Raw genomic sequence first — 21,569 nt, 5'->3', positions numbered from 1 at the left:
GACCTTTATAGCTCGTTATCTTCATACTTCATTTAAGTACCTTTCATAAACCTTTATATTTACTCTATAACATAGTAGTCACCCGCGTGGCGCAGTGGTTAGAGCGTCTGCTCTAGAGTCGCGAAATAGGGAGTTGATCCTTACGTCGCAGGTTCGAATCCCACTGTGGGATGTGGTGACCGGTCCTTCGGATAAGACCGTATAAACCAAGGTCCCGTATCGCAGTAGTGGCCTGCACGAAAAAGATCCCTCACTGCTCAATGGCCGTAAGTGCCGAGTATAGGACAAAATTTGCAGCTCTCCACCGGCAAATGGTGGCGTCTCCATATGAGTGAAAAATTCTCGAAAGGGACGTTAAAAACATGCAATCAATCAATCTTTAACATTGTATGTAATTTTTTAAAAAAAGTTGTTTTGATCAACTTTCGGTTACATTTTAGTGCTGATTTCTCCTTTCTGGTTTAGTATTTCTGCAGGCAGAGTTCTGGAGTCAATAAAATGAAGCTGTGGTCGTTTCTATCTCTGACTCTATTGATATTACGGATCTGTCGTCTTTTCTCTTTGTACTTTTATGAGACTCATTTTCGAATGAATCTATTTCTTCATATGCTTGTTGGCACTCATCTTCTTTGCTATTAGAGAACTTTGCCGGGATTTTATTTTCCTTTTCGTTGGATACTACTGCCATCATTTGGTCAGCACAAATTCCCCTGTTACATTGAATTTTACTCTGAGGGAATTTGAGTTCATCCACGTTATATTCGTCATCTGTCTGTGGTGGTAAAACTTCCTCATAATCTGATATTCTTCCCAGTTTCGAAATTTCAGAAGTGTGATGTTCACGCCAGCTACTATTTACCAAACTATATGTTGTTGAGGAAAAATTCTTCAGATGATCAAACTCTCGAGCAGTAAAGCTTTTACTTTTTGGTTTTGTCTTCAAGATGCGTGTCTCCTCATCAACTCTCATGTCAAGTTTTCGATTCAGTTGAACACATTCTGGTGATTGTTTTGTTGTTTCATCTATTACACTTTCTTCACAAACTTCATTTTCAGACAGTTCACCTTTTACTTTCTTTATTTTCTTTATTTCTTTTTTATTTTTCTCTTTCATTTCGATCGAATCGTATTCATCATGCATTCCATCAGTATTGTTGTCCGGATTAGTTGAGGAATCAACAGATTTCGCAGTCATTGTTTTCTCAATAGGAGGTTTACGTAAAGACAGGACATTATATTGTTCATGTTTAAAAAATCGTTGATATTCCCCTGTTAGAACTGTCTCATCATCATCATTATTTTTCATCTCATTATCATGACGATCATCACATTTTTGAGATGGAATGGTATCCACTGATGGTGCATCTGGTTCTGGTCCACCTTCATGGTCATGAGAGTTGTCATAGGGAGACTGCGTTCTTGAAAATCTCAAATCCGTATAATTATTTACGTCTGGTTGTCATGTGATCTTGACAAGACATGTTCAACTTCACTTGACAATGAGTGTCTACGCGATTCATATCCATTGTCCATCTGATTCTCTTCAAACAGAAAACAAGCATTTATATTTCTATGATTTTTCTGTTTTTATGACTATGCATCTATTATGTAATAAGTAGTTTTTAGATAAATGACTATTTCTTTGTTTTTGTTTCAGATTTTTTTTAAAACCATAAACAATTTTAATAATAATATTACAATACTCCTTATGTTAGCTATAAAAACTTAAAGGGGTAAAATCTTGTTATTTATTTTTTTTCCTTGAATTTTAGTGACATAAAAATATTCACACCATTTGGTCCTGTATAGAGGTGACCTGTTGGAGCAAAAGAATCACTTTGTCTCGAAAACCTACGGGAAAAAATATTTGATATCATTGATCAGTAAATTATTAAGTGTCATTTGAAATTACAATAAAAAAATACATATCAGATTTGTTTTGCTTTAGATTAAGTAACTATTTGAAAGAGAAATAAGTGTTTTTTATTGTTTTTTTTTTTTTTCTCGTTATCTGTTAATACTCGTTTTTACCAGGATTTAAAATAAAACAGCAGGCCAATTAGGCTCATGGAGGCTACAGATCCAATCAGAGCATACGTCACGTTAGTCCACTCATTCGGGCTCTCTATAAACTTATCTTCAAAGAAAATAAAAGAATGATATCCCTGGCAGCTTTCATATATTATAACAAATACATCTAGGAAAAAATAAACAAACGTTGTTGATATTGAGTGAAAAATTTATTGTACTAAATAGGCAATCCACTTAAAGTATAGATAAAAGTAATCGCGGGTGTAAAGAAAAAGCTTTCAAATCATTTCACAGATTTTTTTACTTTTAAAAGAAATTTAAGTTTGATAAATTACCAAAGCCGCCGATTAAACGTATACTATTTATATAATAGTGTTGTGCTTTGCATGCACTATGCCTAAATAGTAGTCAGGGTTTGACACGCGGAGACGAGTGCACTGTGTGTCAAACCCTGACTACTATTTAGGCATAATCCATGCAAAGCACAACACTATTGTTATTATTTTGCTGACTGTTGTATAAAACAATATTTTCTCCATTTGCAATATTTTATAACCTCTTACGAAAACATGTGTACACCCCTATTATGACGTCACGCTATGCTATGTGTACTTCATATTTTTTTTTTTAATTTTGAATGTTTCATGCAATTAGGTATAATGTACAGATAATTTCAAAGAATTTTAGTTGAGTTAAGGGAAAAAAGTTGTAGGAAACTATTTTAGAAAAATATTTTTTTCTTTGATTGTCAATTTTTGAAATTAAGGTTATATATATATGAAAATACAGTGGTGTAGATAACGGCGTCTGTGACTAAATCGGTAACACGTCGGACTGGCAATCTCGAGGTCGTGAGTTCGATGTCAGGCGTGGGTGATGTCGGATTTTCCTTAGATAATGAAGCCATGCACTATTTTGGCATAGGATGCTAACGCTATATAAATCCTTTGAACACTATGCAACAATAGTTGGTTATTGAGTTTATAGAGACAAACTGACAGAAAGCATAATAATAGAAATTATTGCACGAAGTCAACAGAGTTCTGAGAACAAGAAGCAGCACCACGACGTCATCATGTCCTATAAATACAAAAATATTCCTCAATAAAAAAGAATACAGAACAGCAATACGTTTGAGTTTTTTAATTTCTTTGAGTAAATACTATAGCTGAAAAAAGTATTTTATGCCTAAAATGCTTCTTTAATCGTACTGTCAGGTCGGGAAATTAATTATTCCACACTTTCGTACGAAACCTTGCCCCATGTTTTGCATTATATACATATAATCCGAGAAATTTCTTCAATCCATGTTTAACTCACGATTCTAGCAGCACTCATAGAGTAATATAGAACGCAAGCTTTCGATCTGTAAAAATATTGTTTAATCTTGGCTTTTCCAACTTTAAAGCTACCTTTACCAACTAAGAAAATATTACGTAGCACTAATAGGCTTCCATGAAATACTTGTTTACTTCGTGTACCAAATATTTGTCATCCTGCAATTTTGTGCTGTATTTCTGCTGCAGACATTGATGCAAACTGCTGAAATGAAGTTATAGGAACAACGACAGCCCTAACAAAAAATACTGTAGTTAACTATAGTTTACTATAGTTACCTATAGTGATAACTTTGATACGATGAAAAACTTTGATTTACTACAGTGATAACTTTGACACTTTGATTTACTATAGTGATAACTTTGACACTTTGATTTACTAAAGTGATAACTATGAAAACTTTGATTTACTATAGTGATAACTTTAAAAACCTTGATTTACTATACTGATAAGTATGACACTATAGTGATCACTTTGAAAACTTTGATTTACTATAGTGAACACTTTGACTCTTTGATTTACTATAGTTGACTATAGTTAACTATAGTATTTTTTTTTGTTAGGGAGCCCATTCAAGACGACGAGTTTAAAGCAAGTGTGTGGCAAGTATGCAGATTGCTCACAGCAAATATTTTTCCGTGCAAACAATGTTTGCAACACGTCTGCAGGAAACATTGCATTTATTAAATAAGGAAACCCTGCTGCTAATTTGAGGCAGACATTGTTGCAAACTCAGTTGCTTGAAACATTTCTGTAATTAATTTTGGCGCATTCCAATGTATAAGCAACAACTTTGCCTTGACCTTACCTATAGTTGAAGTGTTGATTGTCTATGTTTATGACCCAAGTCAATATACACACATTAGCCATTTTTGAAAGGTAATATAAATCGTGTAAATGTCAACAGGAGACAATAGAAGCCTATTCACATGACTAGAATTAAAATTTAAAAAAAAAACCCCTATTTTTGTGTAAATCACTCATTTATTATGATGATTTTGAATCTATAATACATTACAATTAAAGATGAAAATTTCAAAGAAAGATGAAAATAAGGGATAAAAATAAAGATTTAAACTCATCAATAGAATTGACCCACATCAATTAATTAAACATTTTCAAATAAGAGACGCTACGACTGACCTAAGTCGATAAAAAAATTGGTAGCCACTGTTTCTTCGCCAAGAGCTCGGCACTTTGAAGTGAAAGTTGCGGGTCCTTCGGATGAGACCTTAAAAATCGAGGCCCCGTGTCACGGTAGGCGTTGGCACGATAAAGAAACCTCTCTGCTCAATGGCCCTGAGTACCGATTAAAGGTCTAAATTTGGAGCTCTTCACTGGTATATGGTGACATCTCTATATGAGTGAAAAATTCTCGAACGGGACGTAAAACAGCATACAGTCAATCAATCAAATAAGAGAGTATAATCATATACTGAATTGAAAAAAAAAATCAAATCATGACAATCAGTTGTTTTGTGTGCTAAAACTCTAATATTTTTTTCCTTGGAAGAATCCTACTTTTAAGCCCATTTTTTGGCACATTTTCTTTAAACAGCCAGCAATCGATAACTCAATTCAACTATTTCAAAATGGTAGATTCTGTGTTGACCTCAACACAATTTTCATTTTATTGGCCTAGTCGATTTGTTTACTGTTTTTTTGCGAACTTCCTAAAACATTTGATTTGTTGTTTGTTGAAAACTTTCTGCGAACAAAAGTTTGACATTTTTTAATTAATTTTTTTGCAATGTTTCTTTGAACATGTTGCGTTTGAGTTACTATTTATTTGTTGCAGCAATCGTGCTTAAAGCTCGCAGTTATTTACAATAAACTGCAAACAAGAAAGTTTTCTTACTGCGAACAATGTTATTTGCTGCAAACTTAAAGTAGAATGCTTCAGATCTCTAGCAAACAACCGCTTGGTAAGGGTGCACATCCGTTTGAGCCATTTTGAAAATTAAAGGTTTACAAGTAAAACTATTAAAATAAATGTTAACTTTCTCGAAAAATTTAAAATTTGTATTTTCAATATTTCATTTTGTTTCGTATTTGTGAAACCTTATTAATATTTTTAAATGGTTTTAAAGATTAATTTCCACATACGTATTTCATTTGTGTTAAAATGGTTTTAATATTGACATAATAATAAACTATTAACCAGTCAAGAATCAACCCTCATTACGACGCTATAGGAAGCATTACTTGTTTGGCGACTTTTCGTAAACAATGTTAGAAACCGTATATTAGAACTGAATTTATATTTCGAGGAAAAAGAAGTAACATAACTTTTGTAGCTCTGGGTCAATTTTTCCCTAAAAAATAACTGTTAATTTGGAAAAAATCATGTCTGGGAAACATCAATTTTTGTTCTGCTTAAAAGTAGATAGATAATTTATTTACCGGTGCTTTCCTTCTGACAGCCATATCTAACATCACATCTTTCTACAGGACAGTAACACTCCAACAGACAGAATCTTCCGTAAAAACCTTCAACACATATTCCAGAGCAATTTTTTCCATAAGTACCCAATGGACACTCTGTGAAATAAAGTTTGATATAAAAGGGTGCCAAAAGGTCTACATTTTTGTGATAAACAATATCTTACATTGTCCCAGTACTACATTTGCTATAATATAATATTTTTGACAAATTTATAATAAAGAATGGCGTTTGTTATCTTGCTAATATAATGTTTCACACCCACCATGTGCTTTATTTCATTATTGGGTAAACGAAAAAAGTAAAAGACAGTTCATTCTGAATACTCGTGGGAAATCGTGCAACAAAAAAGTGCATCTTTCTGCATGTTTTAACCGAGTTGTAAACTGTAATTCAAATTTCTGTTCCTTAATAAGACAATTAGTGCAAGATTGTTTTTAAATCCTCTTCTTATATCAATACTAAAATATGGGGAAACGTGTTATATTAAGAAAACGAACAGGAATTAAGATCAAGGAACCATTAGAAGAATACACATTTTGAGCAGAGCAAATATGGACCTCTAAAAATGCAGAGCTGCGATTAGGTGTCATGGAGAAGTAAAGTGTGCTCCTTGTCATAATCGAGGAAACGGAAAAATCCGTAGATAATTCATTGTTAAAATGATGGGCTTACAATATGTAAGAAAAACGACTGTCAACAATCGAACCAATGATAGGTTGTATTGTCTACAAAAAAATTGTATCGACAATGGAATTTGCGATTTTCCGTGGTGTTCTTTTCCCCAATCATGCAGGCAGCGGGTATTACCGCTCTATAGGGTATGCCCCCCATGGCATCTGATATATTTAGAGGTCATTGTTTGCTCTGCTTGCAATTATATTCTTTCAATGGCCGCCGCAGGATCTTAATATTCCATCATTACGTTTTCATCCTTATCATATCCCCCCCCCCCTACTCTAGCAATGACTTTTAGATATACAATTTATCTTATTATTTTATTTATTATTTTATTTATTTTAATTGCAATATCAAATCCATAAAGCAAACCTTGATGACCATGGATTATTCAACCAAAAATGAAATGCAGGTTATTGCGATCTGAATTGTTTCTTAGAGTGGAAATATAACCAATATAAATAGATGAAAATAGCGAACATTTATCGATCTCAAAAATCTTAATTAAAAACAATATAATTATGTGACAACGGCATGAAAGACAGACCCTTAGAAATTACAAAAGTGGGATCCAGTGCCTAGGAGGAAAAAGCATCCCCAGTCGAACCAACTGGGGCATGATCTTTCATTCTTAAGTGTTTACAAATATTTTTATAAATAAATTGTATCCCCATCCTAATTATGTCGATAACCATGTAAGAAATAATGAAAATTAATTGAGATTACCAAGACAATCCCCATTCGAGCTTTGGTAAAAATTAACACAGCACCTGTAAATATGTCAACAAAAAAAAAACATTAAAAAAAAAACGATTTTATCTACATTATATTTTTTCAAAAGATGTACATACAAATTGATAATTTATATTAATTGTCCTTCTTCCAAAAGCCATCATTAACATACCTGTCTCCGCAAAAAAACACTGCAATTAGTCTTTGTAAAGATATGTATGACAATTTAATGGTGCAGTACCCGTCTCCTGATCTTAATCATTGCTTATGATATGTTTATGAAAATTGTGCATTGATATAAGAAATATTTCCATCTATACTAAATGTAGACAACAATCCTTCAATTTTCCTGAAATAGTTCTTTTTCCCTTGTTTTCCAAATGCAGAATACTGAATTTATTTTCACACTCTTTTAGATGGCACCGATCGACATTGAAAGGAAGCTTTAAAACGGCCGCTAACAATGCTGGAATATCTATTTCTGTGAGGAAATGTAAGCAGTTGTGGTATAAAGGAAATTTTGAACAATTATGATAATAGAATGGATCTCTTCATTATTTTTATGGAGGGGCCGGTCTCTAAACAAAAAGCTGATCTATTTCCTTTGCGGTCAACACAATTAGGATACATAAATGCCATTTTATTTCTAGTTAATGCATGTGCTATGAAGAGACAGTAGGAGCCTATAGATAATTCTAGGAAAATACACAAAATCCTATAAAAAGTCAATATCTTTTTTGAAAAGGTAAGAATCTAAAATATAAAGGTGGAGATAACAAACTGTGATCGATAAAAAAAAAAAAAACTACAAAAATACCAACCCGAAAACAGGACGTAAAACACAGAATCTCAAAAATTCCAGAGGTGGGATCAGGTGCGCAGGGGTAAACATACCCTGTAAACTGTAAAAATGTGGCGCCAGATGGATTCGATCCACGACTTTTCAAGGTAACTACAGTATCACGATTCATCGGTCTATCTGGGTTATTCTGACTGAATATTAATTCATATAAATATCAACCAGGCTTTTAAAAACAGTTTTTATTTTTAGTTTCTGCGAATTTCTATCTTAGGGCAGGGTGCCCCTAAAACTTAATACTTAGATCACATCCTTTTAAAATATCATACATGTAATTTTATTTAAAACCAAGTCTCCTCTGGAGAACTTCTAGGCCAGAAGTCATGCACAACTCGGTGCTTTGAGGAACACAATGTTGCTTCAGCCAACTATAAAGGTTAATTTTTTAATCGCAAAATAAGAATTTAAGTCTGTAAATTCAAATTTGAAAAAAATAAAGATACACGATGGTTATCCCAGATTCCCTTAGTCAGCGTACTTTTGAGAGAACCCGGTGTCTTAAATTGAAACTTCATAATTAGATTAAGCCAGCAATAACTATAATCTATTGAATAAAATATTGATAAAATACATTACCTAAAAGAACTATATTTAAATGAAATATTTCAATATCAGTGTAGTAAAGCAGTTCTCCAAATTAAAAATCTCTATTTTAAGGTAGTACAAAACACCCATGAAATCTGTTTTAGCTAATTTCTTATCACGCTAGAAAAGAAAAAGAATAATATCACTATAATGTAAATAATCAATGATCTTTGTAAGGTATTATATAACCTGTGACACGTTTTTTGCCATATATTACATAAATTAGTAAATTTTGTATATTAGTCATACGAGAGCCTACATTTTAGAATGCGTTTATATCATCTACATGCAATTTGACAATCTGTTATTAAATACAAAGTAACTTTTGATCCATTCATGGTAGAAACCTGGTATTTGGACATAATTGTAAGGAGTCTCTTTTCTTTATACACAATAAAAGTCAAGGTCATATATAGAGAACAAAGGTCAAATATTGTGACATCCTCTACTGATTCTTTTAATTTTTTGAATATTTCTTTAAATCGCCAAAATATTTTAAACTGTCGGTTCATTGTTCCTCATTTTTACACATTGTCATCTGAGTCATTTAAATTATTCTGTAGATATTTTGTAAAAATTGAATTATACATTTTCTCTTAAAAAAATCTTTAAGTGTAAGCATACTTACATTTAAATATCACATTTTACATTTCAATATCGGGGCTATGTATGTTCTATTTTTTCATCACACACGGTATCAGTATAATTTACTGAAATTTAGTAACGGAAAGGTTGTATTTATAAAAATCATTTCACAAATTTGCAATAGATTGATCGGTGATTTATAAAAAATGCATATTCTTAAGAGCAATGTCTGATATCACAACTTTCATACAGGGATGTGATGGTGCATATTTCAAACTATGTGCAGTTGTTTTGTTTTTTTTTTTTCAAATTACATACAAAAAAGATTTTGCATCCCAGAAATAAATTTTAAAGTGCCAAAAAATCGAATTAAAAGAAAACTTTGGCCTATCTATTGTATACTACATTAACATTTTAAAGGTATTCAATAATGACCATATTTACTACCTAATAAATGAATGCTCCGATATTTTAAATCATAGCATCATTTTGAAGGTGTAAGCAAATAAAAATTCTCCACCCAACGAATTTACAAAATTTTGATTATTGTCCAATTAATTGCACCTTGTATTTTACATTGAAGTCTATGGACAGTACAGGTGTTATTAAGATAATGTAAAAAGTAATTTGAATTTCATACACATCTCTTGGTAAAAATATGTATAAATTTCCTCTTTATTAAAATATGAAATAAATAAATCATTTACCACAGATTCTTGTGGATTTCGTTCATTTCACTTTCAACGTTATATAGCAATACATATTTAACAAGTTTAAAATGGTTAAAAATTCAATATTTCAATGGTTCAATATTTCTTCATTATACATTGAATACCTGAATGCACCGATGTAACGAAGAATTTTTGACCCGGTTGAAAATTGAGACCAAACGTAACTTTACTCGGGCTCATTTTTCAACAGCTTGGTATTATTTTTTCTTGGCATTTATGACACCAACGCGTTGAAAATAACCCTGCTGAATATTGCCTACTAGAGTGTTTTGCCCTGTATTCGATATAGAAGTAGTTGCTTAATATATGATTTTTTATACAGCATTTATAACTGTGTAGTCATTATTATGTTTTGATACCATCCTTTGCTTTATTTTGTGAAGACTTTCTTGTATTGAATGTAAAGTATATTCACTTGTCTGGGGCCTAGAGGGGATTTTGGTCGGAACTACTTAACCGAGGCTTGTTCGTATCTTTTTCGTCAGACACAACGGCGTTTTTTTTTTTTACTGCAGTAAATACCGATTTAATTTAAGTTGAATGATTTTTGTCTTCTTTTTATTGTCTTTGCTGCTATTAGCGGGTGGTGTAGTTGAAGAACTAGTACGATGACTGGCAAGTCCTCGGCTCACGGCAAAAAACCATTTCTACTTTAAATTGCAAAATAAGTATCGTATCTGCCGACTCATCGTGCTTTGTCCACTGTCACCACGAGCCTTTGCAAATTAAATACGCACATTGATATATAACAATATAATATATAATAATTCCACTCAGTACTGCTTGTAAAAATGCGTCCTATGCCATGTCTTGTCACGTGACTTTTCCTCTACAGGACTATCGAAGGAATGATCTGTGACAGCTATCGGGCTGCTCTGAGACTGCTTTCTGTCAGCTTGGGTCTGGTTAGTTCTTTGTATTTAAGCATATCAACCGTCCCGTTTAAGATCAACATTTCGCAAATTCTATGGTCGATACAATGACAGTATTAGCAAATACAATCTATCGAATGTTGATTGACATTTTTCATACAAATTGTTGGGCCATTATTTTTCCACTGAATTGTCTTCGGATTTCTCCCGATCATGACAATGAGCACACGGCGGATGTGATCAGTCGATAAGGGATGCTTACTCCTTCTATGGTACTTAATCCTGCCTATGATAATTTCAGAGGTCCGTATTTGTTCTGTTACCCATTCGTGCTGTTTTAATGGACTTTTTAGATTGATTACTGTTCGTTTTCTTAATATTCATTCCTTTCATTTAAATACACCAAATTATAATTGCTATATGCTCATTTCATTTTTGCAAATGCATACACAAGTTGAATAATTACTTACATACAACTCAAACTCTAGAACGTGTGAACATTTATTTCAGAAAAAGTACTTAACAAAACTGGAATTCGGCTTAAAATTTCCTCGGACGCAGCGTGTACAGTGTAGTGAAAAAAATGATTAAAATATAGACGGAAAAGAATATTTGTGGACATAAGGAACAATGTGAGAATAATGAATTAATTATTAGTGCAGCAAGCTGAGAGGACTTCCTAAACCAATTCTTCAGACGCCATTTCTAGAGGAAATGGCGGGAAAAATCATACTATGAAGACCGGTACCAGGTACTTTTTGGTTGTTTTCCCGATCGAAGACAGTACGAGATAAAACAGCATGTATTCTTCATTATACTGGCCAACGCATGATGATACATCTAATACTAGTATATACATATAAAGCATATATATATAAAGGTTTAAAACGCCTGTGCATTTGAAATCAGATAATTTCAATTGTGTAAAGCAGAAAAGAACATTTTGCAGATGTACAGACAACATCAAAGTTCATATAAGCAGCATGTTTGGACTTGTAAAAGGAGTTTATTTGATGTCATTATACTTATATATTTTTACAACAGCGGTTGACAAGTATAGATGTGGAGTAAGGTTAGATCTGATCTTCAATATCAATGCCAAATAGATGTTACGACCCATAAAATTTTTTGTTTCTAATATAAATTCAATTCAATATAATATGGAATTGATGTTAAGGTGCTGTCTCAATTATTACGATCACTGGAATGGTTCATGTGTTGGTACGTACTATTGTTTCCTTTAATGTCTTATGAAAAAAAATTAAAATGTGTGTTCAAATATTCATGAATCTGAATTTCCTAGTAGAATGTGCTCTAGGCACACATGGTCTCAATTGCACTGGTGAATGTCTTCCTGGATATTATGGAAAGTTCTGTGTAAATAAATGTCGCTTTGATATTGAAAAGTGTAGTAAGGAATATGGTTGTCAAAAAGATAGATACGTGCCAATCGGTAAGAACGCTTTTTTTCTATTAAAAAATAGCAAATATATTGACAAACTTTTTTTGCCAAGTTTATTTTAATATTGATATTTTTGATAAATTTTACACTAGGATTAAAGTAAATTCCAGTATTTTTCATTAATGAGCAAGTTTAGGAGCTATAATACTCCCGATACTGTCATTCAATGTAAATTAGATTAAAAGGTATATCAAATCCCAAGAATAAACATGTGAATCAAGCTGAAGTTAAAGCTATAATTATAAAGCAAAATGTGTAAACCGCCAACTTTGAAAAAGTGTGGGAAAAGTTTTAAATTATTTTTTTGGGGGGGTAATAGAAGAAACAAGTGATGATTGGATAATATTGGTCTACGCTCTTTTTGGCCTTATCACAGCTATTTTTATTGTGAGCCTACTTATCTTCCTTAAGCATCGGTAACACAATTTAGCAATGTTCTTGATGTTAAGTTGGTCAAGCATGATGAAAAACCTGCTTTGTGAGTTTTTTCATACATAGTGTGCAATTACTTTAAATAGGTTTCATAGACGAAATACTCTCAAAAGAAAAAAAATCATAGTAGCCAAACTAATATAACAGGTACGTTTTTCTATGAGTAATTTCAAATAGACGTAACATAATCACAAGTCTTTTAAATGCAAAAACAAGCCGTCTTGGAAGGAAAGGAAAGTCATTTAAAACAATGTTTGTTTTATAACTATTTCATTTCATTTAGTTGATGCTTTAAAGTAAAAACATTGAGCAGTAGTGATATAACACGAATCTATGCTATTGAGATGATTGACAAAAACACTTTTTTGTTTCAAGAAAATTATGAAGATCAGGGATATAATACTGAAAATGCAGAAACATCCGAAGAAATCCGAGATACGGTATCTAGCGTACATGAAAACATCAAGGAAAATAGTTTCACTGGCCAATTGTAATCGCAAATGCACCTTGTAGATGTTATAACTGGCCACAAGGAATGTGGCGTAACTCTCAAATCACGCACTGTGGTCACAGTTCCAGACCAGGCAATTGTATTTGGTGTCTATGAGGATGTTGATGACTATGACGACAAGGAAGACAGAGGCAGGTTTCAAAATGTACCACATTAGCAGAGTTTTTAGAAATAAAAAAAAATGTGAATTTATATTTAATAGCTTACTTGACTTCATTGAAAAGCTAAAATTATTTCTCCCCAAACTGTACAAAAGTTTTATAGTGAAATCCCTGAGTATTCGTCTTGCTAAAAATCAATTACATTTATAAATGGAAAGTTTACAATGCTTAGTCTTTGCACTAACCTGAAGTTTTAACTTCGGATTCGTCTTACTTTTCAGTAGACATGCACGACAGATATATATATTATAGTGGAAATGAGTATTTTAGAGACAAGCAATAAGAATGTCTCTAAAAGTATTCTCAATAGTCTACCAAATAAAGCAATCTGTCAAAGAGATTCAACCGAAGTAGCAATGAAAGGTTGCACAGAAAGTGTTAAAGATTTAACGTCACCAGAACAAGCAAACATTACAAGACTTCAAAATATGATAAATTACAGAGAGCTTTCCAGTACTGCTACTGGAGTAACACTATTTAGCAAACTTTCCGAGTTTGACGAAAATACAAGGTACAAATGATACAAATACAAATCATATACTGTACGAATTTTGATGCACCAGAATGCGCATTTCGACAAATTATGGCTTTAAGTTGCGTTCATTTGTCATTCGGACTATTATTTCTTCTATTATGAACCTATACCGTCTTGAGTGATATGATTGAACAAACTTAACTCAAAATAATTTATATAGTTTTTATATGACTTTTTCCTTCATGTCACACAGTAAAGAGCTCCTAATCCTTTGCGTGCAATTTGAGTTGTCTTCCCTTAGAACTTCGATAGAATACTAGTAAATTAAAATCTTCGCCACATTACTTCATCTACCGTCAATACAAGCATTTTAATTGACCAAGACATATTAACTAAAACATTATTTTCATATTTGCATACTTTTTACCATAAATGAAAGCATTGATTGATATTTCATTTTCTTTATATCATTTTACTGGGTGTAAATAGCAGGTTCCCTGTGGTAAAAATGAAACAGATAAACACAGTTCTACTTTTTTTTGGTTAAGTAAAGTTATATTCTTTATTTTTTCAATTAACTTTTTTTAGAAGATTCCTCAAGCAAATTTCTTTTAGACGACTTTTCTACAATTTATACAAGCATCCCTCACAATGAATTTAAACTAGGCCTTTTGATGTCATTGACAACCGCTTCTTCAATAAAAAAAATGGAACTCGGAAATTTTCATTTCTTGTGTTTAGTTATCAACAAAATTATTCTCTTAAAATATCTATAATTCTGCACACAGGTACTCTGAAGTTTATATTAAAAAATGCTTGAGTTCCTCATTGTCAACTATGCAGAAGTTTGAGACCAGCTAGGGCAAACTGTTGGAAATCCGATGGCGCTATTTGTGCTCCTTTATTAGCCGACTTGATTTTTCTTTTCCTATAAAGCATGATATATCCACAAGGAAAAATTCTACATGAGAAACAGAAAACACTTTTTACGACTTTTATTTTGTCGATGACGTTTTCTCAATTAACAATAGTTACCGGCATGTATATATTGTTTCGACATATTCCAGTGAATACACATGAAAAAAATAACACAGAGTATGTCACATTTATTTCATATTTGGATGTTTTAATGCCAATGAACGATAGGGGCCACCTAAGAACTACTTTCACAAACGAAATGACTTCAGCTCCTCCATCCTCAACTTTCCTTATTTATTTAGTAATATTCTGTTATCATTGGCATATGGTGTTTATATCTCCCAACTTCAATACTCAATGCTCTGAGTACCCCAATGCTTTTAAATCGAGGCAGGCTACTGTCTGGTAACTTGATGCTTAGGGATATTAGCAACCTTATTTTAAGTCAAGCATTTTTTAAATGTCAAAGCGAGTGTGATCGGTCGATGCTTCCTCTTCCTAAGCACCTGATTCTATCTCTGGAATATCTGGGTATTCGTGTTTTATTCCCTGTTCACAAATTTGTACTGTTGTATTTTTTTTTAGAATGATCACTATTCATTAACTTTTTCATGCCAATGAAATAGGCACATTAATCATTGATATTGTCTTTTTTTAGAATTTAAATAAATCTCTATTGCAGAAAAATTGAACACCAACTACCAATTGTGTATAATGTATATATTTCTTTTGCAAAGTTTCATTGGAATTGATCCCTTTTGACCGCAAAAAATGGAAAACGTACTACACACACTAAACAACAGTTGGATTCTTCTTCGTGACATTCACAATCTATCTTACATACAGTCAGCTGATCACCACCTTTGGTATAAAACCAACCATACCTTTACCAAAATTCAAAATTGTAAGGTTCCAATCTAAGATATTTTTGACAATTCTTTTTCGAACCCCATGTGTTCCATTTCTAAATGTTCTATAAAAAGTTGTAAAACCTGTGACATTTTGATAACAAATTCCTCTTTTTATAGCAACCTTACTGCACAAAGTTTTTATACTAAGACTGGTGAAAATATGACTTACTCCTCCATGGCACCTGATCCCACCTTCGATGCTTCTGGAGGTCCGTTTTTGCTCTGTTCCCGATTTATATTGTTTAAGTGGACAATTAAAATTAAAGCAATCATTGTGAAAGGTCCGAAATACAGGGACCCCGATCTTTCAACTGGCGACAGAACTTTATTTCCATTATGAATTCTGTCGAAGATTATGCCAAACGTTGAGCTAAATATGAAAAGGAAGATCTGAACACTTTGTCAGAATGGATTAAGTGTTTTAGAAATATATTAAAAATTCGTATTAGAAAATTAAGAGGCAAAATGCAAACAATCTACCCTTCCGTTTTTAATAAACCGGAAGTGAGGAAAGAGTTAGAGCGACTACACGAAAATATGTGATGGTTGCAGCAGACAAGGCTGGTAACAATATCGTCTTTGTAAAGTTCATTATTATAATTGTAAATTTGTTTTTAATTCTACGTCTGAAAATCCTGCATATACTTATAGTTCACTTTCCAAAGAAAAAATTCTTCAAAATCATATTTCAGTGATTAATACCTATAATATACCAGTCAATCAAGGTGAATTCGATCTACCCTACCTGTACTAGATTCTGCAAATTGAACTTCCTAAAGCAATTCTTCTGACGCCATATTCAGAGGAAATGGCGGGAAAAATCATAAAAAGAATACCTGTACGTAGGATGTACCTTTTGGTTGTCCTCCAGCTTGAAGACAGTATGACATAAAACAGCATGTATTCTACATCGTGCTGGTCAATACATGATAATACATGTAAAACTTAAAAATAAAGGTTTAAAACGACTGTGCATTTGGAACATCAGATAATTTCAATTGTGTAAAGCAGAAATGGAACATTTTTCAGATATTCAGGCCATCTAAAAGTTAAAAAAAAGTAGCATGTTTGAACTTATAAAAGGGGTATATTTGAGGTCATTACACTTGCACATTTTTACAGAAGCGGTTGCCAAATATAGATGTGAAATAAGTTTAGATCTTCAATGTCAATGCAAAATAGATATTACAACCCATAGAATTAGTTATGTCTAACATGCGTTTAATTTAACATAATGTGGAATTTATGTTAAGGTGCTACCTCAACTATTATGATTACTGGAATGGTACGTACTATTGTTTGCTTTAATATCTTAAGTAAACAAAAATATATTAAATGAATGGGTATTCAAATATTCACGAATCTCAAATTCTTATGTCCTCTAGGTACTCATGGTATTATTTGCACTGGTGAATGTGTCCCTAATTTTGGAAAGCTCTGTATAAATAAATGTCGCTGTGATTATGAAAAGTGTAGTAAAGAATATGGTTGGCTGAATGATAGACACGTGCTATTTTTATGTAGAAATAACAGATATTTCGACAAAGATATTTGTATCCCTTACATTCTATTACCAAATTTATTTAATATGACTCCCCCCCCCCCCCTTAATATTTTTGATAAATTTTACAAGGGAGATCAAGATAAATTCCAGTATTTTTCATCAATGAGCAAGTTTAGGAGCTATTATACGTCAGATACTGGCAATCAATGTTAATTAGATTAAAGGTTATATAAAATACCAAGAATAACATACGCACCAAGCTGAAGTTTAAGGTAAAGTTATAGAACGAAATGTTTAAACTACTAACCTTAAAAATAAGAGAGAAAAAAGTGAATGATATTGTTTTCTTTGTAGGAGAAGAAAAAAGTGACTTTTTGATAAATTTAGTATATGCTCTTATTGGCCTCATCACAGCTATTTTTATTGTCGCCCTGATCTTCTTCATTAAGTATCGGTAACAGCTATACTTATTGTCACCTCGCTCATCTTCATTAAGTATCGGTAACACAGCTATTTTTATTATCACCCTGCTCATCTTCATTAAGTATCGGTAACACAGCTATTCTTATTGTCACACTGATCATCTTCATTAAGTATCGGTAACACAGCTATTCTTATTGTCACACTGATCATCTTCATTAAGTATCGGTAACACAGCTATTCTTATTGTCACACTGATCATCTTCATTAAGTATCGGTAACACAGCTATTCTTATTGTCGCCCTGTTTATTTTCTTCATTAAGTGTCGGTAACGTAATTGCTAAATGGATGTTAAGCATGTTAAAAATGATGAAAAAAAATCATTTAATAATTTCAATTCAGTAAGAACTTTTTTTTCATAAATAGGGTGCAACTTACTTAAAATAGGTTTTATAAACGAAATACCCTCAAAAGAGAAATTCATCATAGCCAAACTAATACAACAGGTAAGTTCTGCTAAGAAAAAATCTCTAATATACGTAACATAATCACAAGTCTTAATATAAGCAAGAAACAAGCCGTCAATAAGGGAAAGGAGAGTCATTAAACATAATTTTCATTTTATGATAGCCTGCTTATTTCAATTAATTAATGCTTTAAAGTAATCACACAAATTTACCAATAGTGATATAACACGAATCTTTACCATTGAAATGGTTGACACACTTTTTTTGTTTCAAGAAAATCATGAAGAATATAGATATGATAGCGTAAATGCCGAAACATCCGAAGAAACTCAAGATGAGATACCTAGTTTACATGCAAACGCCATGGAAAATAGCTACAATAACGAATAGTTTCCCAAATGCACAATCACTGCATGAAAAGTCGGGTTTACTTTTACCTTAAATGCAATTTAAATGCTGCGGTTATTTAATGTTTAACTGCATAGTATAACATATTGTGGGATCGTAAACGTTAGAAAATAATTAGCATTTAATACGAGTTTAATAGAAAATTAAAAGAACAAAGAACTAGGTTCACTTTATGCATAAAATGGCCCTGTTCTTGTATCAATTAATTGACTATCAACCTCTGTCCAATTTCATATATCAAAATAAAGTAGAGACTTAGTCCTTTCATTTCCTGTAACTAAATTTCTTTTTGAGAATCCAGGTATTGGAAAACAGGCTTTGAGAAAATGCAATGTTCTTGAATTTTGCAGAAAATATGCGTATTTGACTACCTTCAGCAAAGAATTAAAATATGAACACAGTCCACGATCCAAAAATTAAAACACATTTTGTGATCTTCGGAAACAGATCTTTCATTATGTAATTGCATATTTTGGATCAGAGGTTGTGCTCTATATGAAATATTGAAAAAAATATCTCAACTTTTGGCCATTTTTAAGGGAATTTACAGGATATGGGAAAAATGACGCATTTTATGACGTCATAATGCATTGACTAGAGAGAAAATTACGTCATGTACAATAGATGCACTGTCACCAAGGGTCCAAGTTATAAATACTGCATTTTCAACCAAAACTGGGCAGTTTCGATTTTTCAGAAATGTTCAGGGCCAAAAAAGGCCCTTAATGGCTCTTGCTCTTTAATAAAGTTTGGAAAATTGTAAACTTACTAATACATTCAGATTTAAGTCTTCCGTAAACAAATGTTATACCTTTAGTATGTAAAATGTATAATTATTATTAAACATGCACATAAAATAAAGTTTTATGTTTATATTATATTGTTTGGTTAATAAAATTCAATGCAGAGTTTTACCTCATTATTTGTTCTTGTTTAATTCACACTTTACTGAACAATACCTCCTTAAACTGAATTATATACGGGAAAACTTACCAAATATGTCCAATTTAACCCTTTCATAACTAATATTATACCTCATGTATAAATATAATTATATACATGGATTAAACATTTATTATTGATTTATTAAAGATTTAGTTTAATATTTATTTTTATCTCATTATTCCTTGTAGAATATATATATCATATATATATAATTTTTTTTCAATTATTTTACAATCACACACAAATCCATTTTTCATATAATTTTATTACATTATGTTAATGACATACAAACAAATAAATCTTAAAAAACTTAATAAGTCTATATAATATTTCAGAATTTATACCAAGGTACTAGTAATTGGAATTCAATGCCATTATTATTATTATTATAAATTCTTACATATTGCTAAATATACTGTCAGTATTTAGAATTTTACAATACACAATTTAATGGAAATTAAGTTTTTAGACGCTGATAACAATGGGTCACAAAATAATTCATATCCAAACAAATTAATTACAACAATTTACAAAATAGAATTGCATACAACATTCAAATCTATTAGCATTAAATATGCACAAAAGGTAAAAACTGCAGTCTATTTGGACTTCAAAAAAAAAAAAAAACAATATCCATGATAGAAACAGTCCTTATCAAAACCGTTTAATGGGTTGTAAATTTAAAATAAAAGTTTATTCATCTCATTATGTGTCTTTCATATACAGCATGAAATACAAGACCTTTTTGAAAAAATTCTACACGTGCTATAGGCAAATTTCTCAAAAAATGAATGTGGATAACTTAAAGCACAGAGTCATTATACTTTTTAGCATGCAATTGAAAAATATTGTTGAAAGTGATAATTTTGAAATCATTCACAAAAGATTTTAAGATCTTTTTCCATGATAATTTCCTATTTTCCATCCTTAAAAAGTTTTGGACAGAAGAGAAAGTACATTATGACCACACAAATTAGTGAACATACTGGAATACAAGGGCATTCATTTATATAAATTAGCACAAACATTGCAAGACAAAGAGCCAGTGATTCTACATGTATATCAAGATCTAGGGGAATGGTACACTTATAACATTAAACATCTTTTGTCGTTTCAATTTTAAGAATCTCAATAAGCACAAGCAGGTAGACAGGAATATGAATACTGTGAAACTACATATATCTCATTAAAACAATTTTAGGCTAATTTGAAATTGAGACATAAAATTGACCTTTACACTCAAAGCATTTTCTTCTAGCTAGTCTATGCCTAATATATGTCAAAAACAATATATCTGGAATATTCATGTACAAATAATATCATGCATTAGTATATTCATGTACACATGATAAACGTTCTTTAACTCTTTATTTTTATTAATAGTTAAGTTGCCTTTTCTTCTTATTACAATATATTTTATGCATAAATGTCTTCTTAGTCTAGTTCTGACAGAGAAGCCTCACTCGCCCACAAGCAACAGCAAAAGGATCGGTCAGAGACGCCACCTTTCTCTTACTTGGGTATCAAGATCTGCAACTTACTGCCAGCAAAACTCTTTCAGACTACCCTTGCATTGTCTCCTAATTATTGTCACAATAAATATCCATGCACTAATTATTCAAGTTAAACTTGTAAAAACATGGAAATAAGTCGGAGATTAAGAATGTTTGGCATGTGTGCTACACAATAAGCCAGTTGATCTGCAAACAATAAAAAATACAACTGCTTTTTAATCATTAACTGAGTACAGTAAACATTTTATGTTGACTGTGAAAAATACACCATCAAGAAAACTTCTTTTATATCATGGTTATGTGAATTCAAATTAAGGAAAAAGCATCACAATTACACAAAACAAGTAACAGTTGATAATTTATCTCTAATAGCCCATTTCTGTTCAATCGCTACATCATCAGGTTTATCACTTGTGGATTAAAACATAGCATATCCTCATCAAATCAATTTTACATTGGAACGTAAGACATTTTGATAATGATTTTTTCAGTAAATAATCTTCTAGTCTTTGCTGTAAAATTTCAAGAATAAGCTCCGAAACGTACATATAAAAAGGCCTGTATAAACATATGTACAAGTACATGT

This window comes from Saccostrea echinata, unplaced genomic scaffold (genome assembly GCF_033153115.1).
Source record: "Saccostrea echinata isolate AGI-Se365-2 ecotype Australia unplaced genomic scaffold, CSIRO_AGI_Sech_v1 ptg000062l, whole genome shotgun sequence".
In the NCBI taxonomy this organism is placed as follows: Eukaryota; Metazoa; Mollusca; class Bivalvia; order Ostreida; family Ostreidae; genus Saccostrea; species Saccostrea echinata.
This window is presented reverse-complemented; position numbering follows the sequence as displayed.